Raw genomic sequence first — 21,986 nt, forward strand, 5'->3', positions numbered from 1 at the left:
TCAATTGCAACCCTCTCTCACCAGTTGCTGAGTTGCAACCTCAAGAAGTAACTGAAGGTGTGACCTTTGGTCAAATGCGAACATGTGACTTCCACAAGGCGCAGTTCCTGAACACGACCAGTCGCAGAGTCACATGATTTTGAGCCAGCAGACCTCACGACCTCCCAGAGTCTGCAACTTTACGACCTCCTCTTCAATGGCGTTGGTGAAATGTGACCTACACTAACCCGTCTACACTGTGACCTACGTCCTCAGGTGGTGTGCGACTTGCATTCAAGGCCACATTTGCGACCCACAACCAACGCGACCTGCCTAATTCCCGTCGCATTTTGTCTCTTAGTCAAGCGATGAGACATGATCAAATGGGTTATCTCCTGCGGTTGCATATTCTTATGCTCTTTGTCATCTTATTAAACAACACTATGAAGTCCCAGAAGGATAGTGCAAAGCAGAGGATGGTTAATGGATAAGAAGTGGTGCTGAGTGTTTTGCATGCACAAGACATTGACAAAGGGGTGTGTCAAAATCCAAATTATGAGTAACGCCTTGCATTGGATCAATATATGCAACAGTAAAGCCAATGTTGTTCCAATAGTGATGTGGCAATGTACTCGAAGGCAAGGGCAAGCTAAGGCATCAAACAACACCATGATAGCAATCAAAGATGGTATATTAGGGAGCATATGTGTGATAGAGGGCATTGTCCAAAAGGTCTTTTTCATGTATATGGATGATGGAAAAGCCTTAGATATTTCGCACGAGTTGATAAAGTACCCCCTGAATTAGGCCACAGATCCTACACACGCTGCACATGCATTATAACATTGTGGCATAGCAACTGACCACATAGGGGTCTAAACTAATATCATTTGTTTTAATGTTTCTTTTATAATATTAAAAGTTAAAAAAATAAATAAATTTAGTAATGTTATTTTTACATGCACTGGAAAACATATGCACCGTAAAACATATTTTAGTTTAATACGTAATTTAATTTTAATAATAGGTATATTTTTTATAATATTAAAAATTAAAAAAAAAAAAATTAGTGATGTTATTTTACACTATTTTTTATAATTATATTTTAAAAAATACTATGATTAAATTTAAGAGAATAATTTATGAGGATTTTTTTTTGATTTAATATATTATTTTAATATTTTATTATTGAAAACAACATAAATATTTTCAATATTATTTTTAAAGACTAATAACAAAACAATATTTAAAATATTTTTTTTTAGTTTTAATTTTAATATTCATATATAATTTAAAAATAAATTGATATATATGGAGGGTAATTTTTTTGTAAGTTCGACAACAATGAGGCTACATCATGGTCATGTTCAAGAATAACACCCGAATAGGGTGAGGATTTGAACTAGTGACTTAACTAGGAGTGCCCTAACAATGCACCCAATTGTCATATATCTAAGACCTCGTTGACTTATATGGATGACAAGTTAAAATCATCTTTGTTAATATTTAGTCTACCACGAGAAAATAAATCATTAACAAAACTAAGATTTTCAATATATAGAATGCTTAATGTCCATACCATAACAAAAATAATAAAGCTTCCAACGAATTCATTTTATGTTAAATAAAAATGTAATTTAAATTTTAAATATATAAATATTTTAATAAATTTAATTTATTTCTAAATAAAAATATAATTAAAATTCTAAATATAAACATTTAGTTAAGGATATGTTTAATTTATATTTCACCAGATATAAGTTTAATTAGTAAATCATTTAAAATTATTTTCAAATAACTGCATTTCTAATTTAATTATAGCTAAAAACTTTTTCGAATTTATCAATTCATTTTAATATAAATACATAATTGATTTTTTTTGGTAAGCTGAAACAATTCTATTGATTCAAAAAATGGGTTACATCATGAATATCCAATGATAACAAAAACATTAGAGGAACTCACTAATAGACTCATCATGACAACCCAAGAAAAAGGTGTGAGTTTTGCAACAACTTGCACAATCCAAAAAGACAACACAAGAGATGACAAACACATAAACCATCTGTCTATCACAGACTAAGGAAACACATAAGCTCATGAAACACACAGTGACCAACTAACATAATAATACAGTGCCACAGTGCCAAAAAAAACCAACACATCATAAGAGTTGTGCCAACTGGAAAGAAAAACATCGTAACTCAGTGCCACAGTGCCAAGGATAATCAACACAAAGTAAGAGTTGCACAACTCACCATCCACAACCATTCTGTGAAGAGAAACATAAAAGTCAACTTGAAAAGTCGTATCACAAAAACTCATGCTAAAAAACCTGAACGAACAACATGCACGAGGGTGATAGAAACATAGAACCAAAACAACCTCCGCATGATAATATCAAACATCAGTGTAGTGAGCCATAGAGCCCTGCACTCTTCAAAAAATAATACCAACAAAATATACAAAACATGATGTCGATTACCCTCGCAAAGCCCTACCATATAGTGCAATGGGGTCTTATACCTCACTGAAGGAGATTGTCCTGACAAAAGTAAAACAAGTAACTATAACCTTCAGTTGGGATCTAAGTAGACAACAATGCATTCTCGATTGCTACTACAATTGGAAGAGTAGGATCCACTGGAGGATTCGTTAAGTCACTGGAAGTAGAATCCAAAGTCAAGCAACCTTCCACACAACCCAAATGAGCATCAATATTGTTAAGACTGAAACGGTGATTCCTCAAATGCGTTTAATGTCTTCAAGACAAGAGAAAACATTGTAACTAATATCTTGGTTATCTTTGAAGACTAGTTGAAGCAGGTTATATAATTGTTGATGCAGAGACATGGAATATAAGAAATTGAGTTGTCTTTTCTTAAAACAACCTAAGTTAGGAACCCATTTAAGTCTCCCTCTAGCTATTTCAGAATCTGAAAAGTCAGCCCTTTCATGATCTTACTGAGACTCGAGGATTAGCATTTCCCTGCGAACTTCAAGAGGGAAAAATCGAAAAGAGTTGCCAGATTCACATGTAAAAGGTTGTGATTGTTTTACAGTCACATGCCCCAAACCACCATGACGAGGCACCATACATTGCCAAGGAGCCATAATGGATTCTACAACCTGACAAGGGAAACAACCCAAAACAACCCTCCACCAAAATAATAATAAAAAGGTCGAACTATCACCCCCTCTAATCTAGACCTCAAAATTAACAGGTCATCCCTCAACCTCCAAATCAAGGGCTCGAATCCAAGAAGATTGGTTAATTCAGGTCACTGTAGAGACATGCAACACCACGAAAATAACCGCCACCACCCACATAAAAAACAAAGATGACTCCAAAAGAAGAACCTAGAAAACCATACCCCATGACCAATTGAGAAACCACACAAATTAAAGACAACCCTGCTGCAATTATCTAAATCTTCAAACCACCCAATCTTCAAAGTATACTCAGTATGACCTAAATCTAGGAACGGTAGTCCAAAGCCAAATAAAAGAGCCATTGTACTACCACAAAACCCACCAGGGTAAAACAAGACAAAAAGTGACCTAAATACCAACAACCTGAAACCAAAAGAGGACAAGCATAAGAAATACCTTGAAACTCAATATCTAAAAAAGGTAACTATGAGAAAATGATCACCAATTAAAAAACCAGCCTAAAATAAGAATTATGTAGGTACAATACGAAAAACATTGACACTGAATGACCCAATTACACTGAAGCATAAATATTCAGGAAATCAAGAAACAAGACCCAACCTCCTTAGCACATATCTCATCAAAGGAACTACTCACAACAAATGAATTAAAGTTGAAAGAGGTTGAGGTATGAACCTCACCTCCGATCCTCCATCGTTCTTACTTGTGCCAGTGCATAAAGAATGAGTGAAATTTAAAGCGATGGGATGTCTACCTCCCTCTCCCAAACGTTGCCACCCTACCTAGCTCATAGAACAAATATGTGTCTGGCATACCACCCAAACAACTACCCATGATCTCTGAACACAACCTGATTTAAGAATATATAATTGAAATTTTAAATATATAAATTTGCAATAATATTTTTTAATTTTAAATAATTTCATCCTCAATATCATTTTAACCAAATCAACTAAAAACTACATATAAAAATAAATAATAACATACCTCACATATTCACACATAATAACATACCTCACATGTTCACAGATATTATATATTAGTGCATACTCAAATTTCTAACAAGTGACTTATATACTATTGCGGAGTAACGCTCATAACAAACGACTTACCTACCATTGCGTACTATTTGATAGCAAAAGGGGCGTAGTAAGCCGTTATAACTACTGTCCGAGCGGACTGGAGAAGCGTTGTGTTGGGAGAGGTTTAGCGCGGGAAACCCAGAAAGGGAAGCACTAATAACTTGCCTGCTTGTTGATTGCAACTGCTTATTCATCTATTTCCCAAAGTCGAGAGCTAAAGATTGCTGGGATTTCCAACCGCATTTTCTATTTCACCCACCCCGGCACTATATGGAAGCCAAGTTAGCTCGTAAACACAAATCGCAGTGATTGGATCCTTAGCAGTGCCGCCATTCGAACCCCTTTCTTTTTGGTTCTAGTTCGTTATTAGTTCTCAAATATATTTGTTTGCAACAAAAAAAAATGCCACCTCATGCAGCCATATAGAGGGCAGTTACAAGAAACACAATAACGAACTAGTCAAATATAATGGCCATCTTGAACAGAAGTGCAAGATTAGCGAAATTTAAAATTGGGGGAAGTGTAAGTGTTAAGGTCCAGAAACAGGAAAATGGCGGGCGTGTCTTACCAGCGCTACCCCACTGTGGAAATCCGAGAATTGAAAGAGGATTCCATGAAATTCGATCTGAAGGGTACTGATCTGAGCATTGCCAACGCGCTCCGCAGGGTGATGATAGGGGAGGTGCCCACGGTGGCCATCGAGCTGGTCGATATCACGGCAAACAGTAGCGTGCTTCCGGACGAATTCTTGGCCCACAGGTTGGGACTCATCCCTCTTGTCAGCGACTCCGCACTCCGCATGCTGTACGCCAGGGACTGCGATGCCTGCGATGGCGATGGCACCTGCGAACGTTGTACTGTGGAGTTCAACCTCGAGGTCAGGTGCACAGGCGATGAAAATATTGATGTTACTGCCGCCGATCTCACGTCCATGTCGATGGGCGAGTCTGATGTGGAGCCTGTCAGCACCCGCAAAGGGACCACGTAGGCAATCGAAAGCTTCCCTCGCCTTCTTTATTCGCCTTCTTTATTTGTCTTTCATTCAGAAAACAGACACTGCAAGCGACCTATTCCTTTAATCTTCTTAATTTCTATGGGAATTTCTATGGGAAAGGCTTAAAGCTTTTATATAGAGTGTAACTCATGATTTTTTTTCTAAGATATTTTTTGAGGCTAATTTTAATTAAAATTGGGTAAAGATTTAAAAAAATCTGGTAAAGGTTTAAAAAAATCTGGTAAAGATTTAAAAAAATTTGATTCACATGTAAAATTATGTAAGATTTTAGTGCTGGGATATTTTTCAGGGTTTTAAATTTATTTATATATTTAAAAATATATTTTAAATAATTGTTTGGTCTTTTTTATTTGTCTTTTATTTAGAAAACAGATACTGCAAGCAATCTATTCTTTTAATCTTCTTAATTTATCTGTAGAAAGGCTTAAAACTTTTATATAGTGTAACTTATAAAAAAATTTCAAGATATTTTTCTGGTTAATTTTAATTAAAATTTGATGAAAATTAAAAAAATTTGAGTTCATATATAAATTATGTAGAAAAAAATTGAGTTAATATGTAAAATTATGTAGAATTTATATGTTTTGGATATTTTTCAGAATGTTAAATTTATTTATATATTCAAAAATATATTTTAAATAATAAAAAAATCAAATTATTGCTTGAAATCATCATTATATTCTGATTAAAAAAAACTATTTCATGTGAATTCAATTTATTTGAAATCACTATTATACCCATTCCTGAACATTTTTACCATTGGGACAAAATCAAATAAGATAAATTATTTAAACAACTCCTTGGATAAAGAGCATCAACAGCATATACGGTTTAGTATCTGCGTCTTAATTGCCAAAGCTTTAATATGTACTGTAAATAATGGAATAAACCATTTACATTGACCCTACTAAATTCCAAGAAAGATCAACAGCAAACTGTTTCGGCTCTTCTTTGTTTATTTTCACACAGAACAAGAACTGTATAATATAGTCCGCATCTTTTAATTGCAGATATGAATTTTCGGAATGAGTATTTAAAGATTGGAGGTTAGTTAAAAGGGTCCTGAATAGTTTTTTAACTTTATTTGATTTTTTTTGGGGTGTCCGGCTTTCAAAGTCACTGATAGTTTATCTATTTATAATTCATGAATAGTGAAAAAGTAAAAATATTTAAACTAAAAAAATATTATATTAATAAGTGAAATGTAGTAGAGTTAACAATAATTACATAGAGCTGTTCAGAGTTCCAAAAGTCGAGACATGGCAGTACAAAATAGCCTACATAAAAAAACAGTCCAAGAGTTCTTGCTTGTGGTTTGCTTCACAAAATTTCCTAAGAATCTTATGAGTTTGAAATACATAAAATTCAATGAAAGGCCCGGTTTCTATTTGAGTCATCTTGCCCCGCATCAAAGGAAGGGGAGCTCCGCTTTTCCAGGTTCATTGGCTTCTTGAGTTGGCTACTGGTTTTTTCTCTTTCATAATTGTCGGATGCTATATTATTGGATGCTAAAAATAGGGATTTTTTACAAAGGCTAAATTTCTCACCCTGTTGCATTTAGCATCAGTATTGATTCTTTGCTTTTGATGCATTAGCATGTTTATTATATTTGCACGTTCTTATAAACAATGGAGCTCAATCCCATTGATCTTTGTCGTAATTGAAAGGAAGATTTTCTTGTTGAAATGGATGCTTTCCTCATGCCTACTTATGATTCTTCTGAATTCCACAAGGTCCCTATTGTCCATGCCGTGCAGTTTAGCTATCCAGAAAGTTGGAGAGATGACTTGTAGAGGAGGATCTTAAATCCTTGATGGAAAAAGTCTTCTATTCCTTGAATTCTAAAAGTTAAGTCCAGATTAGAGACATAGTTAATTCCCTAAGACATATATCCTTGCACCAAAAGGATTGTGGCTTTTGTGATTAGAGAAATTCGAATTTAGGGTAGATTCCCAATTTGCAATGAAAGAAAGGGAGTACTTCAAAAAGTTTTCAGAATATGGAGGACAAAGACACACAACAATAAAATTGCCTATAAGTAGACCTCTTAACAAGACTCCTTGAACTTTAGACTTGTCCCAAATTACCAACTCAGAACGAGACGCTGAACCAAAGCTAACAAATACAGGACAATTAACTGAACTAACTGAACATAGAGTAAAAAACTATTTCCATAGGAATTCTAACAGTATTAGCTTAATAAAAGACATAAGGGTTCCACGAGATTCCTAGAAGAATAGGGATAGGGCCGTAAGAAAACATGTCAAACCTGGTCCCACAGTGCAATTTCCTTTGAGTCTTACCTTGGTGCAAATCACCAGCTCGAAAAGGGATTCAGAGACGGACTCTATAGCATTAAGACTTACAGAATTGCATACGATACTAGAAGTCAAATTCCAAAGCAAGACCAAAGAGGCATTTAGTTGTAAATGGAGCTTATTGTTAGGCTCATTATATAGATTGACCTACAGAGTTTTTGAACCAAAATCTTCCTCCAACTCCGAATCACCGGAAGCAAATCCAAAATCCACATTAGCACAGATGGTGCCGACCAATAGCCTAAAGAGAAATTTCGAGTGAAACAAAAGGGTTGATACTCATTGGATTTAGGCTACTATGATGCCAATTTTGGTCATCTGCTCTCGTCATTTTCCCACTGCGAAAGCATACTAAAGCTCTGAGCTGTTAAATATTGATGACGGTCTAAATGCTTGCATGCTACAAGTACCATATTGTGTCCCCCGAGCTCCCATATTGAAGCATGGAGAATGATGCTCTGTCCATTTATTCTTGGGGAATTAAATGATGATTGAATGTCAATCCAAGCTGAACTTTATGGGACAAAAAATGTTGTTTCTACCCCCATTTTTCCTAAGGTTTCCTGATGGGATAAAAAATGTTGTTTCTACCCCCATTTTTCCTAAGGTTTCCTGGTTCAAGACTCGTGTTTAAATTAGTCCATTTATTAGCCATAGAATTGAAGCCCTTTTTGACATATCAAAAAGGAGGAATCCAAGAAGAAACTTGCTTCCTTTTTGCCATTGGTATAATGTTGGCCAATTTGTTGTTCATTGGTGTCACTTTATCAATCATGACTTTGATTACTATCATAGAATCCCCAATTATCATCAATGATCTGATTCTTTCTTCCTGGGCTATGAGGATGCCTTGAAATAAGGTGTAAGCCTCTGTTTGATTATTTGTTACATGACCTAGGCCCCATGCAAAAAATGCTATTGTATTTCCCCTAGGATTAAAGAGTATTCTCATTGCACCTGCCACCTTGGATTTCTGTTTGAAGCACCATTGAAGAATAGAAAGTGTGATTTTTAACTGTAGGGGAATTTTGGGGTCCAAAATGGGCATCAAAACAAAAATGTACCAACTTTAAAAGAACTAATAAGATTCAAGAAGATGATATCAACCTCACAGGTAGATTTTTTTTGGAGGGAAAAGAAAAAAATACTTTTTTTTAATCGTATTTTGGATTTGTCTCCTTATAGATATACTTGTTTGGAATTAAATTATGCATCCAAATGCCCACTATGCATTCTTTTTAGTAGATTCACATTGAAATAAATTGAAAAATGTGTTTCTTGCAAGAAACACATGTTTTCATGTTAACTTCAATTTATCTTATTGTGAGTCTACTCAAAACTATGCATAGGGGGTAATTCAAGAAGATGATATCAATTTCAAAGGTAAATATATTAGGAGGAAAAATAAATAAATTTTTAATCATATTTTTGACTTATTATAGATTTATTCAAATGTCAAGCTTAGGCACTCGTTGGTTGCAAATTTAAATTCTGCGTTTAACAAATACCCATTATGCATACTTTTAAGTAGATCCACACCGAGATAAACTAAAGATACATGAGAAAATGTGATTTTTCAAAGAAACACATTTTTTCATGTATCAATTTATCTTGGTGTGGATCTACTCAAAACTATGCAAAGTGGGTGCTCAAATGTAGAATTTAATTCCACATCCATTGAGTGCTTACACTTGACATTTGAATAGAACCTATGAGTAGATAAGTTGAATATACAATAGAGAATTCATTTTTTTCTTTAAAAAATCGTAACTCTTATTGTATTATCTTTCTTTAAAAAATTAGAATTTCTATTTTATTATCTTTATTTAAAAATTTAGAATTTTTATTTTATTATTTTAATTAGTATTTTATCATTTTGCTTATAATGTCCATTTTAAACCTCAGATTTTACCTAATGCCTTTCACTAGTCAATGAATTCCTGATTACCTTACCAAATTATCTAATGTGGATTACCTTGGATTAACTAAGGTGGAAGGGGGATGAGGGGCATTTTGGATTTCAAATTGATTCAGTTGGGCCTCTTCATCCTTTTCAGGGCTTGTTCTTCCTTGGATTGAATTCCCTTCACTAGTCAATGAATTCCTAATTACATAGCCAAATTATCTAATGTGGATGACCTTGGATTGACCAAGGTGGAGGGCGGATGAGGGGCATTTTGGATTTGAAGTTGATTGAGTTGGACCTCTTCATCCTTTTCAGGGCTTGTTCTTCCTTTTTAGACTTATGAACTAAATATTTTGCTAAGAGTCCTTTTGTCTTTGTTGTTGTTAGGGTTGGATTTATCTTTTCTGATTGAATACTACATTATTCCTAGAAAGCCATATCTCCTAACATATATATTTAGAGAGGGCGTCCCATTTTCTCTTTAAGGCATTTTTGTTTTGCATTGTTACTTTATAGATTTTTCCCCACAGGGACAACATTTCTTTCCATGTGTGGGGAATTCTAACATCATGATTAATTCCTACAAAAGTTGATATCTAGACCTACTTGGTATAGTTATATTAAAAACATTAATGGAATTTTGATGTCTAAAATGGGCTTTCTAAGGAAAACAATAAAATAATAGTTAAAATAGTAAGATAATAGATATGAAATTTTAAAGAAAAAGAAATGAAGCTATTTTTTTTTAATTGTATTTTCGGTTTATCTCTTTATATGTTCACTCAAATTCAAGTGTACACACCCATTGGATGCGGAATTAAATTTCATATCCAATGAGTGTCCACTATGCACACTTCTAAGTAGATCCACATCGGAAAAAAATGACATGTATGAAAAAATCATGGACTTATCTCCTTATAGGATTACTCAAATTTCAAGTGTATACACCTGTTGGATGCGGAATTAAATTTCATATCCAATGAGTGTCCACTATGCACACTTCTAAGTAGATCCACATCGAAAAAAATGACATGCATGAAAAAACCATATTCAAAGTAGAACAACATCGATTTTTTTCATGTATTTTCAATTTTTTCGATGTAGGTTTACTTAGAAGTATGCAAAGTGGGTACTCATTGGATGCGGAATTAATTCCGCATCCAACAGGTGTATACACTTGAAATTTGAGTAATCCTATAAGGAGATAAGTCCAAAATACAATTAAAAAAATAGTTTTTTCATGTATTTTCAATTTTTTTCGATGTGGGTTTACTTAGAAGTATGCAAAGTGGGTACTCATTAGACGCGGAATTAATTTCGCATCCAACATGTGTATACACTTGACATTTGAGTAATCCTATAAGGAGATAAGTCAAAAATACAATTAAAAAAATAGTTTTCTTTTCCCTACAAACTATTTACTCCTAGTGATGACTTCATATTGAATCCTATTGGTTCTTTTAAAGATAATTTTGTTAGTACTATTGGTTCTTTTAAAGATAATTTTGTTAGTACATTTTTTGTTTTGAGATTCATTTTTGACTTTAAAATTTCCCATAGATGATATTATTCATTAGATTGGCATAACTCACACTTGGAGGGTTTCATTAGACTGGCATAACTCAAACTTGGAGGGTTTCATTAGATTGGCATAACTCACACTTGGAGGGTCCTTGATTTCCTCTCAATTTCAAATTATTTGATGTGAGGAGCTTTCCATGTACCATAATCCCACAACATATGTTACTCTTGGGAAGCCTATCATCATGCTAAATGAATATCTAGATTCGAGATTGAAAAGGTAGAGGAAGATATGATAACTGAGGTATGTATGAGGGTCCTTGATTTCCTCTCTATTTCAAATTATTCGATGTGAGGAGCTTTCCAGGTACCATAATCCCACAACATATGTTACTCTTGGGAAGCCTATCATCGTGCTAAATGAATATCTAGATTCGAGATTGAAAAGGTAGAGGAAGATATGAAAACTGAGTTATGTATGCCCCTTTTTCAGAGTAATCAGCAAACCCCCAACTTTTATGATCTCTTAAGTGGATATCCCATGATGCGCATCCACTTAATGCATTAGTAAGCTTTGAAACTAAATGAGCGAGGTGAACAAAAGGAGTACTTATGTTCGATCCTAGTGAGTGATTAGAGCTCACTAACCACTTTTGAAATGTCAATAAGGTTTTGAGATTTTCACTATCCATCCATAGCTTTAGAGGGTGTAATTTTACCTTGAGAGAAGGGGATTTCTTTCCCATGATGTTGTCCTCCCAAATAGATATTTTCTTTCCATTTCCTGGTATCCAAGTATGCTTGGATTGTGGAGGATCCTTCACCCCACGACCTCTTTTATTCTTGGGGTGTAGCACCCCTTGCGTGACCCCTATTTTCTAATGAACAAATGATGAAGCGCGTCACCAACATAGAGGACTATGAACAAATGGTATATTTTGTAATTGTAAATATAATTGCAAATGATTTAATGAAACGTGGTAGGTTGGTGTAAGTAATGGGATTGACATATACATGGTTTAGGGAGAGTTTTGATTGGGGGGAGCTACCATGATAGCATTCCCACCAACATATGGTTACAATTGTGATGATGGAAAGAGGCTACGTCGAGATTCCTCAAGGGAGAATGATTCCCATCACGTGGGAGGATGAAAAAAAGGAAAAAGGACACAGAGAAAGGGGGCATTGTTATTCAAGATAATAGAGAAAGGAGGGCATAGCAAGGATGGGAGGAGAAGGTTGTGTGTAAGAGAGGCAAAAAAATGCAAGACAAAGTTCAAAAAATCTTTTGATTAGCGCAACTGACGTGTGTTCACCTCAACATTGATGCATGGGAGTAGCTGGATTGTGATGCCCAAGTTGGAAGGATCAGTGGAGAAAATTTGGGTGACGAGTGCTTGCCGAAAGGGGGTTGAGAAACCAATTGGGTACTTGTTGAGGAAGTTGATAAACCACCCAATGCTTACCTAGTAGGTTGATAAACCACTCGTGTGATTGCTATAATGCTTTTAAACCACTAGGAAGGGTAGCCATCACTCGGGGTGCTTGTAGAAAGGTGTTGATAAACCATTGGGTGCTTTCCAAGGAGGTTGATAAACCACCCGGTGCTTGATTAGTAAGTTGATAAACCACCCAGATAATGTGCTACTAGACTTGCATTGCTTTCCTTGAAAAAACAACAGATAAATCACCCACAGAGAAATCCCATACTCCTGAAAAGTTGAGCAATACCTCAACAAAATCTAGACTTGAAGCCTTGGTGGAAAATTGCAAGATAGACTGTGTTGTAGTTCTCCTAGGGTTGTGTTGTAGCCGCTACAACAACACCCAAAATTTTGGTTCCCCCTTTGCTTGCCCTAGGCTATTAGGGTTTTGATAAGGTCTTCAACTGGTTACACTCCCTGCGATCCTTCCTATCAAACCCTGTTGGTCTGCCCATTCATCCTTCACATATTGAATCCACACATAATGTGGTGTCTTAGATACTGACCTTATGATTGCATTGGGGTTTTGAAGGTTTGTTGCTCCATTGATGTATTGAGAGTCTCCCATGAATTTAAAACTTAACTTTCCATAGTACTCATCGCTAAATTAGTGGTGGAACCTTGTGTGAACAAACAAGACTTTGATCTTGCTTTCGTTATGTTGACCATACTAGGGTTTGAGAGAAACCCTAAATTGGCAAAAGTGTGATCCCTTTCCTATATTGACCTAATTCGCATGCCTTTAGGGTTGCATTCTCATCGAATTTGCACGACATCACAGTGAGGGTCATTGCAAAACATATTACCCCTAGGTCCTTGACTAGTCCTACACCTCAGCATGTGCATTAGGGTTTGCGGGAATTATATATTCCCCTTGCATCCTTGTAACCCTAGAGTTATGTGATTGAAGGTCCAACCCTGCTTTGAATTAATCGTCATTCTTTAGGGTGCTTATCATCTTCACCCTTCTCATCTTATTGTGAAACATGATCACATCAGTAGCATTAGGGTTTATGGGATTACCTTTTGTCAATGACTTCGCCTCACTATCATCCTCACCCATTCCAAATTCATGAGGGTTGATGTATTGTTATCCTCATCATGTGCATCCTTGAAACCCTAGATGGTCAGAATGGGAGTCACCTTCATGTTTCAACCTCACCTTTATGCCCCATGTGTATCACATCACACTAGATTTGCATCATGGCAAGAACCCCTTGATATGTTAACACCACCTTGGTCGTTAGGTTAATGCATTTGTTCGGTACTAAACAAACTTGTATAAAAGGACTGACCTGCTATGACAATATCAACCTACTCATAGCGCTGGAAACTTGGCTGAAATATACGCTAATGAAACCAATACATGTGGCATAACTGGCATCACGCCGAATGATAGAGCACTGAGATTTATCTATTTTGAATCATCCAAGACCACGTGTTGCATTAGTACCTGTCTATAACGGAAGGCATTAAAGGGGCACGAAGGGATGCGTTGTAATTAGTCGCAATACATAAAGGAAGTGGCACCACAATTTCATATTAGAACAAAAACCTTTCAAATAATCAAGTGTTCTCTGTATTTTCAGAGAATGATAGCAAAGAAGACGGTTTCAAGTATGGTCCTCCAGGGACAAGGAAAACAACTACAACTCTTGCAATTGCACACTAGCCTTTCGGGCCTGAATACAAATCAAGAGTCTTATAGCTTAATGCAAGTGATGATCGTGGTATTAATGTTGTACGCACAAAGATAAAGGAGTTTGCAGAAGTTGTAGTAGGTTTTGGAAATATGAATGATGGTTATCTTTGTCCACCTTTCAAACTCATCATCTTAGATGAGGCAGATTCTATGACAAGAGATGCCCAAAATTCCTTGCGTCGTACGATGGAGACATACTTCAAAGTTACAAGGTTTTGTTTTATTTGCAAAGAGGAAGGAGTTCATCTTGATTCATATGCCTTGAGAATGTTGAGTTCTATTTCTGAAGGTGATCTTCGATGAACTATCATGTATTTTCAAAGTGTTGCTCGCTTGTATGGATCATCCATTTCCAACACCGACCTCATTAGTGTTTCTGGGATAGTACCAAAGGAGGTGGTCCAATCATTGTTTCAATCATGCAGAATTGGCTAATTTGATTTGGCGCAGAAGGACGTTTTAGACATCATAGCTGAGGGACAACCAACATCCCAAATATTTTCTTAGTTGTACGACATGGTAGTCCAAACTATAGATACTTTTGATGAGACAAAGGCACGAATAACCCAGAGATTAGTTGAGGCTGATAAATGCCTTATTGACGAAGCTGATGAATACCTGCAGCTGCTTGATGTAGCCAACAATGCAATGCGCTCCTTGTGTAATATGACCCAAGAATGCTGTTATTGATCTGAAATACACTTGACTAAATAGCTGACTAATGAGTTCGTTCTCTGCTCACAAGTCATGGTGACTAGTGGATAGGGTGACGAATACTTGCAGGTACTGGATGTAGCAAGCAGTATGATGCATGCCTTCATGCCATGTCTCAAGAATATTTTCTTGAAATGAATTCAAACATGAACCAGTATGATATGATATGCATGCAGAGCCACACTGTGTAATGAGGTCATGCATCAATAGAGTGAGCAGACCCTCGCTGGTGTGGTATATTCCCCTAGCCATGCACTCCGAAATGCGACCCTCAATTGCAACCCTCTCTCACCAGTTGCTGAGTCGCAACCTCAAGAAGCAACTGAAGGTGTGACCTTTGGTCAAATGCGAACATGTGACTTCCACAAGGCGCGGTTCCTGAACACGACCAGTCGCAGAGTCACATGATTTTGAGCCAGCAGACCTCACGACCTCCCAGAGTCTGCAACTTTACGACCTCCTCTTCAATGGCGTTGGTGAAATGTGACCTACACTAACCCGTCTACACTGTGACCTACGTCCTCAGGGGGTGTGCGACTTGCATTCAAGGCCACATTTGCGACCCACAACCAATGCGACCTGCCTAATTCCCATCACATTTTGTCTCTTAGTCAAGCGATGAGGCATGATCAAATGGGTTATCTCCTGCGGTTGCATATTCTTATGCTCTTTGTCATCTTATTAAACAACACTATGAAGTCCCAGAAGGATAGTGCAAAGCAGAGGATGGCTAATGGATAAGAAGTGGTGCTGAGTGTTTTGCATGCACAAGACATTGACAAAGGGGTGTGTCAAAATCCAAATTATGAGTAACGCCTTGCATTGGATCAATATATGCAACAGTAAAGCCAATGTTGTTCCAATAGTGATGTGGCAATGTACTCAAAGGCAAGGGCAAGCTAAGGCATCAAACAACACCATGATAGCAATCAAAGATGGTATATTAGGGAGCATATGTGCGATAGAGGGCATTGTCCAAAAGGTCTTTTTCATGTATATGGATGATGGAAAAGCCTTAGATATTTCACACGAGTTGATAAAGTACCCCTTGAATTAGGCCACAGATCCTACACACGTTGCACATGCATTATAACATTGTGGCATAGCAACTGACCACACAGGGGTCTAAACTAATATTATTTGTTTTAATGTTTCTTTTATAATAATAAAAGTTAAAAAAAAAATAAAAAAATTTAGTAATGTTATTTTTACATGCACTGTAAAACATATGCACCGTAAAACATATTTTAGTTTAATATGTAATTTAATTTTGATAATAGATATATTTTTTATAATATTAAAAGTTAAAAAAAACTAATAATGTTATTTTACACTATTTTTTATAATTATATTTTAAAAAATGCTATAAATAAGATTAAATTTAAGAGAATAATTTATGAGGAATTTTTTTGATTTAATATATTATTTTAATATTTTATTATTGAAAACAACATAAATATTTTCAATATTATTTTTAAAGATTAATAACAAAACAATATTTAAAATATTTTTTTTTGAGTTTTAATTTTAATATTCATATATAATTTAAAAATAAATTGATATATATGGAGGGTAATTTTTTTGTAATTTCGACAACAATGAGGCTACATCATGGTCATCTTCAAGAATAACACCCGAATAGGGTGAGGATTTGAACTAGTGACTTAACTAGGAGTGCCTTAACAATGCACCCAATTGTCATCTATCTAAGACCTCGTTGACTTATATGGATGACAAGTTAAAATCATCTTTGTTAATTTTTAGTCTACCACGAGAAAATAAATCATTAACAAAACTAAGATTTTCAATATATAGAATGCTTAATGTCCATACCATAACAAAAATAATAAATCTTCCAACGAATTCATTTTATGTTAAATAAAAATGTAATTTAAATTTTAAATTTTAAATATATAAATATTTTAATAAATTTAATTTATTTCTAAATAAAAATATTGTTAAAATTCTAAATATAAACATTTAGTTAAGGATATGTTTAATTTATATTTCACTAGTCAAATTATGTAAGTTTAATTAGTAAATCATTTAAAATTATTTTCAAATAACTGCATTTCTAATTTAATTATAGCTAAAAACTTTTTCGAATTTATCAATTCATTTTAATATAAATACATAATTGATTTTTTTTGGTAAGCTGAAACAATTCTATTGATTCAAAAAATGGGTTACATCATGAATATCCAATGATAACAAAAACATTAGAGGAACTCACTAATAGACTCATCATGACAACCCAAGAAAAAAGTGTGAGTTTTGCAACAACTTGCACAATCCAAAAAGACAACACAAGAGATGACAAACACATAAACCATCTGTCTATCACAGACTAAGGAAACACATAAGCTCATGAAACACCACAGTGACCAACTAAGATAATAATACAGTGCCACAGTGCCAAAAAAAACCAACATATCATAAGAGTTGTGCCAACTGGAAAGAAAAACATCGTAACTCAGTGCCACAGTGCCAAGGAGAATCAACACAAAGTAAGAGTTGCACAACTCACCATCCACAACCATTCTGTGAAGAGAAACATAGAAGTCAACTTGAAAAGTCGTATCACAAAAACTCATGCTAAAAAACCTGAACGAAAAACATGCACGAACAACATGCACAAGGGTGATAGAAACATAGAACCAAAACAACCTTCGCATGATAATATCAAACATCAGTGTAGTGAGCCATAGAACCCTGCACTATTCAAAAAACAATACCAACAAAATATACAAAACATGATGTCGGTTACCCTCGCAAAGCCCTGCCATATAGTGCAATGGGGTCTTATACCTCACTGAAGGAAACTGTCCTGACAAAAAGTAAAACAAGTAACTATAACCTTCAGTTGGGATCTGAGTAGACAACAATGCATTCTCAACTGCTACTACTATTGGAAGAGTAGGATCCACTGGAGGATCCGTTAAGTCACCGGAAGTAGAATCAAAAGTCAAGCAACCTTCCACACAACCCAAATGAGCATCAATATTGTTAAGACTGAAATGATGATTCCTCAAATGCGTTTATGTCTTCAAGACAAGAGAAAACATTGTAACTAATAACTCGGTTATCTTTGAAGACCAGTTGAAGCAGGGAGTCTAATTGTTGATGCAGAGACATGGAATATAAGAAATTGAGTTGTCTTTTCTTAAAACAACCTAAGTTAGGAACCCATTTAAGTCTTTCTCCAGCTATTTCAGAATCTGAAAATTCAGCCCTTTCTGTTGGAAATAATACTGAGAGGGGGGGTGAATCAGTGTTATCAAGTTCTTTTAATAAATCTTCCTTATTTATTCTTTGAATTACTTTTGCATGTCAGTACCATAAAATAATGAGCATGAACAAAGAAAACAGATAGTCACACCAAAGAACACAAGATGTAAGGTGGAAACCCAATGTGGGTGAAAACCACCTGCTGCAATATGTCTCTATCTTCTTTCAAATTAGAAACTCCTTTTACAATGGTTTTGTATTGGTGTAGTCCTTTACCAGTACGCAGGTTGCAACCTGCAGAGAGTTACAACTCTCTCTCGTTTTCCAGTCTCTCCTGGAAGGGAGCTACAACCCCCTACTTCTTTTCTTTCAAGGACCACTTTTCATAGATTTTCAAACTGGATCCAAGAACATCAAAAACCCATCAACTACACTTGCATCATCAATCTCTGATTTCACCAAAGCCAACCCGCATACAGATCTACAAATATTTCCTTATAACTTTGCAGTTGTTACATCAGACATACCCAGATCATAACATGTGTAAAATAAAACATGCATCAATAATTCAGACCCAGATTATTAGATTTATAGATCAAGCGTATGCCACATATCACAGATCAAAATCATATAGAGATACCACTGTTTCAGCCTTAAGATTTTGACCCATCAATAGAACTTATCCTTCTCCTTACGCTCAGGTTCCTTCTTCATTCAGATGCAGATCTGCACCAAAACCCAATCACAATATTCCAGATCTAGCACTTTATCAGATATTCGATAATTCAGAAGATGCTTTGCCAAATGATCTCCTTCCTCTTTTATAGTCTTAGGCCTTTCACAATACCATGGGCCAAAACCATAGGATCAAAAAACTGTTGGACTAATACCATGAACCAACATGAAAGTACGTGAGATCAACACTTTTGGATGCAATACCACGAGCCAAAACCATAGGATCAAAAACTGTCGGACTAATACCATGAACCAACCATGAAATTGCGTGAGATCAACACTTTTGACGAGGTACCATGGTCCAAAACCATAGGTTCAAATACCAAGGACTAACTACCATGGACCAAAGGTAAGTTCTCCAACATATACGCGCTTTTCCTTGCATGAAAGTGCGTACCATGGTCCAAAACCATAGGTTCAAATACCAAGGACTAACTACCATGGACCAAAGGTAAGTTCTCCAACATATACGCGCTTTTCCTCATAGGTTCAAATACCAAGGACTAACTACCATGGACCAAAGGTAAGTTCTCCAACATATACGCGTTTTTCCTCATAGGTTCAAATACCAAGGACTAACTACCATGGACCAAAGGTAAGTTCTCCAACATATACGCACTTTTCCTTGCATGAAAGTGCGTGAACTTTTTCTCTACATGAAATAAACTTTTCTCTGCATAAAAGTGCATGAACTTTTCTCTACATGAAATAAACTTTTCTCTGCATAAAAGTGCGTGAACTTTTCTCTACATGAAATAAACTTTTCTCTGCATATAAGTGCGTGAACTTTTCTCTACATGAAATAAACTTTTCTCTGCATATAAGTGCGTGAACTTTTCTCTACATTATAATTTATTATCTGAGATGAGTGGGTTGCCATCAAGTACAACATATGTATCATAATGCCAACAATCTCCCCCTTTGGACTTGATGGCAACAACAACCAATCACTCTCCCCCTTTGACATCAAGGGCAAAGGGTTATGCTCCCCCTAAGAACATGCCCCCCCTGACTATAAACCAGATCTGCAAAGAAGAACCATAATCCATGACCATGAAAGAGAGAGAGACGTATTGCAACAATATTCAGACCAGCATCCATGATCTCCTTCTGTACTTCCTCCATAATGCCAACAATGCATGATATGCTCCCTGTGAACCTGTGCCATTTGATCTTTGACCAATCCGCAACCCAGCACATGTACGCATATACTTTAGATGAACCTTGCGTACAACCAACAATCAGAAGAGTTTCAACAACAAGATGATGCATCAACAACCCCCAGCTTTTGCCTGAGGTATTCAAAGGTCTCCCTAGGCAATGGTTTGGTGAGTATATCAGCAACCTGTTCCTTAGAAGGAACATACTCCAACTTGACCTTTTGTTCAAGCACTTGTTCCTGGAGAAAGTGATACTTGATTGGTATGTGCTTGGTTTTTGAATGCATGACTGGGTTCTTTGAAATGCTGATTGCACTTGTATTATTACATAAGATGGAGATGGGTGGTGTACAAGTGATTTGAAAATCCTGCAAGGTCTGCATCATCCAAAGGAGTTGAGTGCAACAAGATGCAGCAACAACATATTCTGCTTCAGCTGTAGACAAGGCAATCGAACTCTGTTTCTTGCTGAACCAAGATACTAATCTGGAACCCATAAAGAATGCACCACCACATGTGCTTTTCCTGTCATCCACGCTTCCGGCCCAATCTGCATCTGTATAAGCATGAAGTGTGAGATCTGTATCTCTAGGATACCATAAGCCATAGTTTTGAGTCCCTTGAAGATATTTGAAGATTCTCTTTACTGCCTGAAGATGAGTTTCCTTTGGATTTGCCTGAAATCTTCCAACTATTCCCACTGCATGCATGATGTCTGGTCCGGTACCTGTCAAATAAAGTAGAATTCCAATCATAGATCTGTAAGTTGGTTGATGCACTGCTGCTGATTCATCATTTGCATTGAGGTTACATCCTGTGACCATGGGTGTACATACTGGTTTTGCTTCTTCCATACCATATTTCTTCAAAATCTGCTTGAGATACTTGGTTTGAGACAAGAAGATCCCTCCTTCATTTTGTTGGATTTGCAAACCAAGAAAATATGTAAGTTCTCCCAGCAAGGACATTTCGAATTCTTTCTGCATCACCAAGGCAAAGCTTTGACTCATAGCTTCTTCATTGCTGCCAAAGATAATGTCATCTACATACACAACAAGTATCAGCAATTTGTCATTTTCAACTTTTATATAAAGATTGCTGTCTGTTGATCCTTTTGAAAATCCTTGTTGATGAAGATATTTGTCCAAACGATAGTACCAAGCCCTTAGAGCTTGTTTGAGGCCATAGAGAGCCTTTTTCAATCTGCATACAAGATTTGGATCATTTCCAAGAATGAAACCATCTGGCTGCTCAATGTATACTTCTTCTTCCAAGTCTCCATTCAGAAAGGCTGATTTCACGTCCATTTGAAATACTTTGAAGTTTTGAAAGCTTGAGAGAGCAAGGAACATTCGGATGGCCTCAAGTCTTGCAACAGGAGCAAAAGTTTGTTCAAAATCTATTCCTTCTTGCTGCGCATACCCTTTACAAACAAGTCTGGCCTTGTTTCTAATTACTTCTCCATTTTCATTCAATTTATTTTTGAAGGCCCATTTTGTTCCTATAACATTCTTATCCTTTGGTCTAGGAACCAGCTCCCAAGTGTTGTTCTTTTCGATCTGCTCAAGTTCTTCATCCATTGCTTTGACCCAACATTCATCTTTGCATGCCTCTTTCACATTTTGTGGTTCAGTGGAAGAGAGTAATGCCAAATAGCTTGAAGCTTCTGCAATTGTTCTTCTTGTTTGTACACTTGCTTCTTTCTGTCCCAAAATCTGAGATTCTGGATGATTCTTCTGAACATATATGGATGGAGTCTTCTCTTCTATCCTTATCTGCTCCTCTGGTTCTTCTTGAGGTTCTTCTTCTTCATCATTCTGCCTTTGAGGATGGCCTTCATCTTCTTCGATATCTTCATGATTTACTTGCTTAGGAATATATCCCTTCTCATCAACCACTACATCAATGCTGTCAACAATTCTTCCAAGTCTTTTATTATAACACTTGTATGCTTTGCTGTGTGGAGAA

The 21,986-nt window shown here is 36.0% G+C and overlaps 2 pseudogenes; both read left to right on the forward strand.

Annotated features, from left to right (window-relative positions):
* Positions 1 to 4,463: 4,463 nt before the first annotated feature.
* On the forward strand, positions 4,464 to 5,223 carry LOC149139837 (DNA-directed RNA polymerases II, IV and V subunit 3 pseudogene; annotated as a pseudogene).
* A 1,039-nt stretch (positions 5,224 to 6,262) lies between these two features.
* On the forward strand, positions 6,263 to 14,871 carry LOC149139838 (replication factor C subunit 2 pseudogene; annotated as a pseudogene).
* The last annotated feature ends 7,115 nt before the right edge of the window (positions 14,872 to 21,986 follow it).

This window comes from Pinus tabuliformis, chromosome X (assembly GCF_031772625.1).
Source record: "Pinus tabuliformis cultivar Carrire ecotype Pingquan chromosome X, CPIR1, whole genome shotgun sequence".
NCBI classification, from domain to species: domain Eukaryota; kingdom Viridiplantae; phylum Streptophyta; class Pinopsida; order Pinales; family Pinaceae; genus Pinus; species Pinus tabuliformis.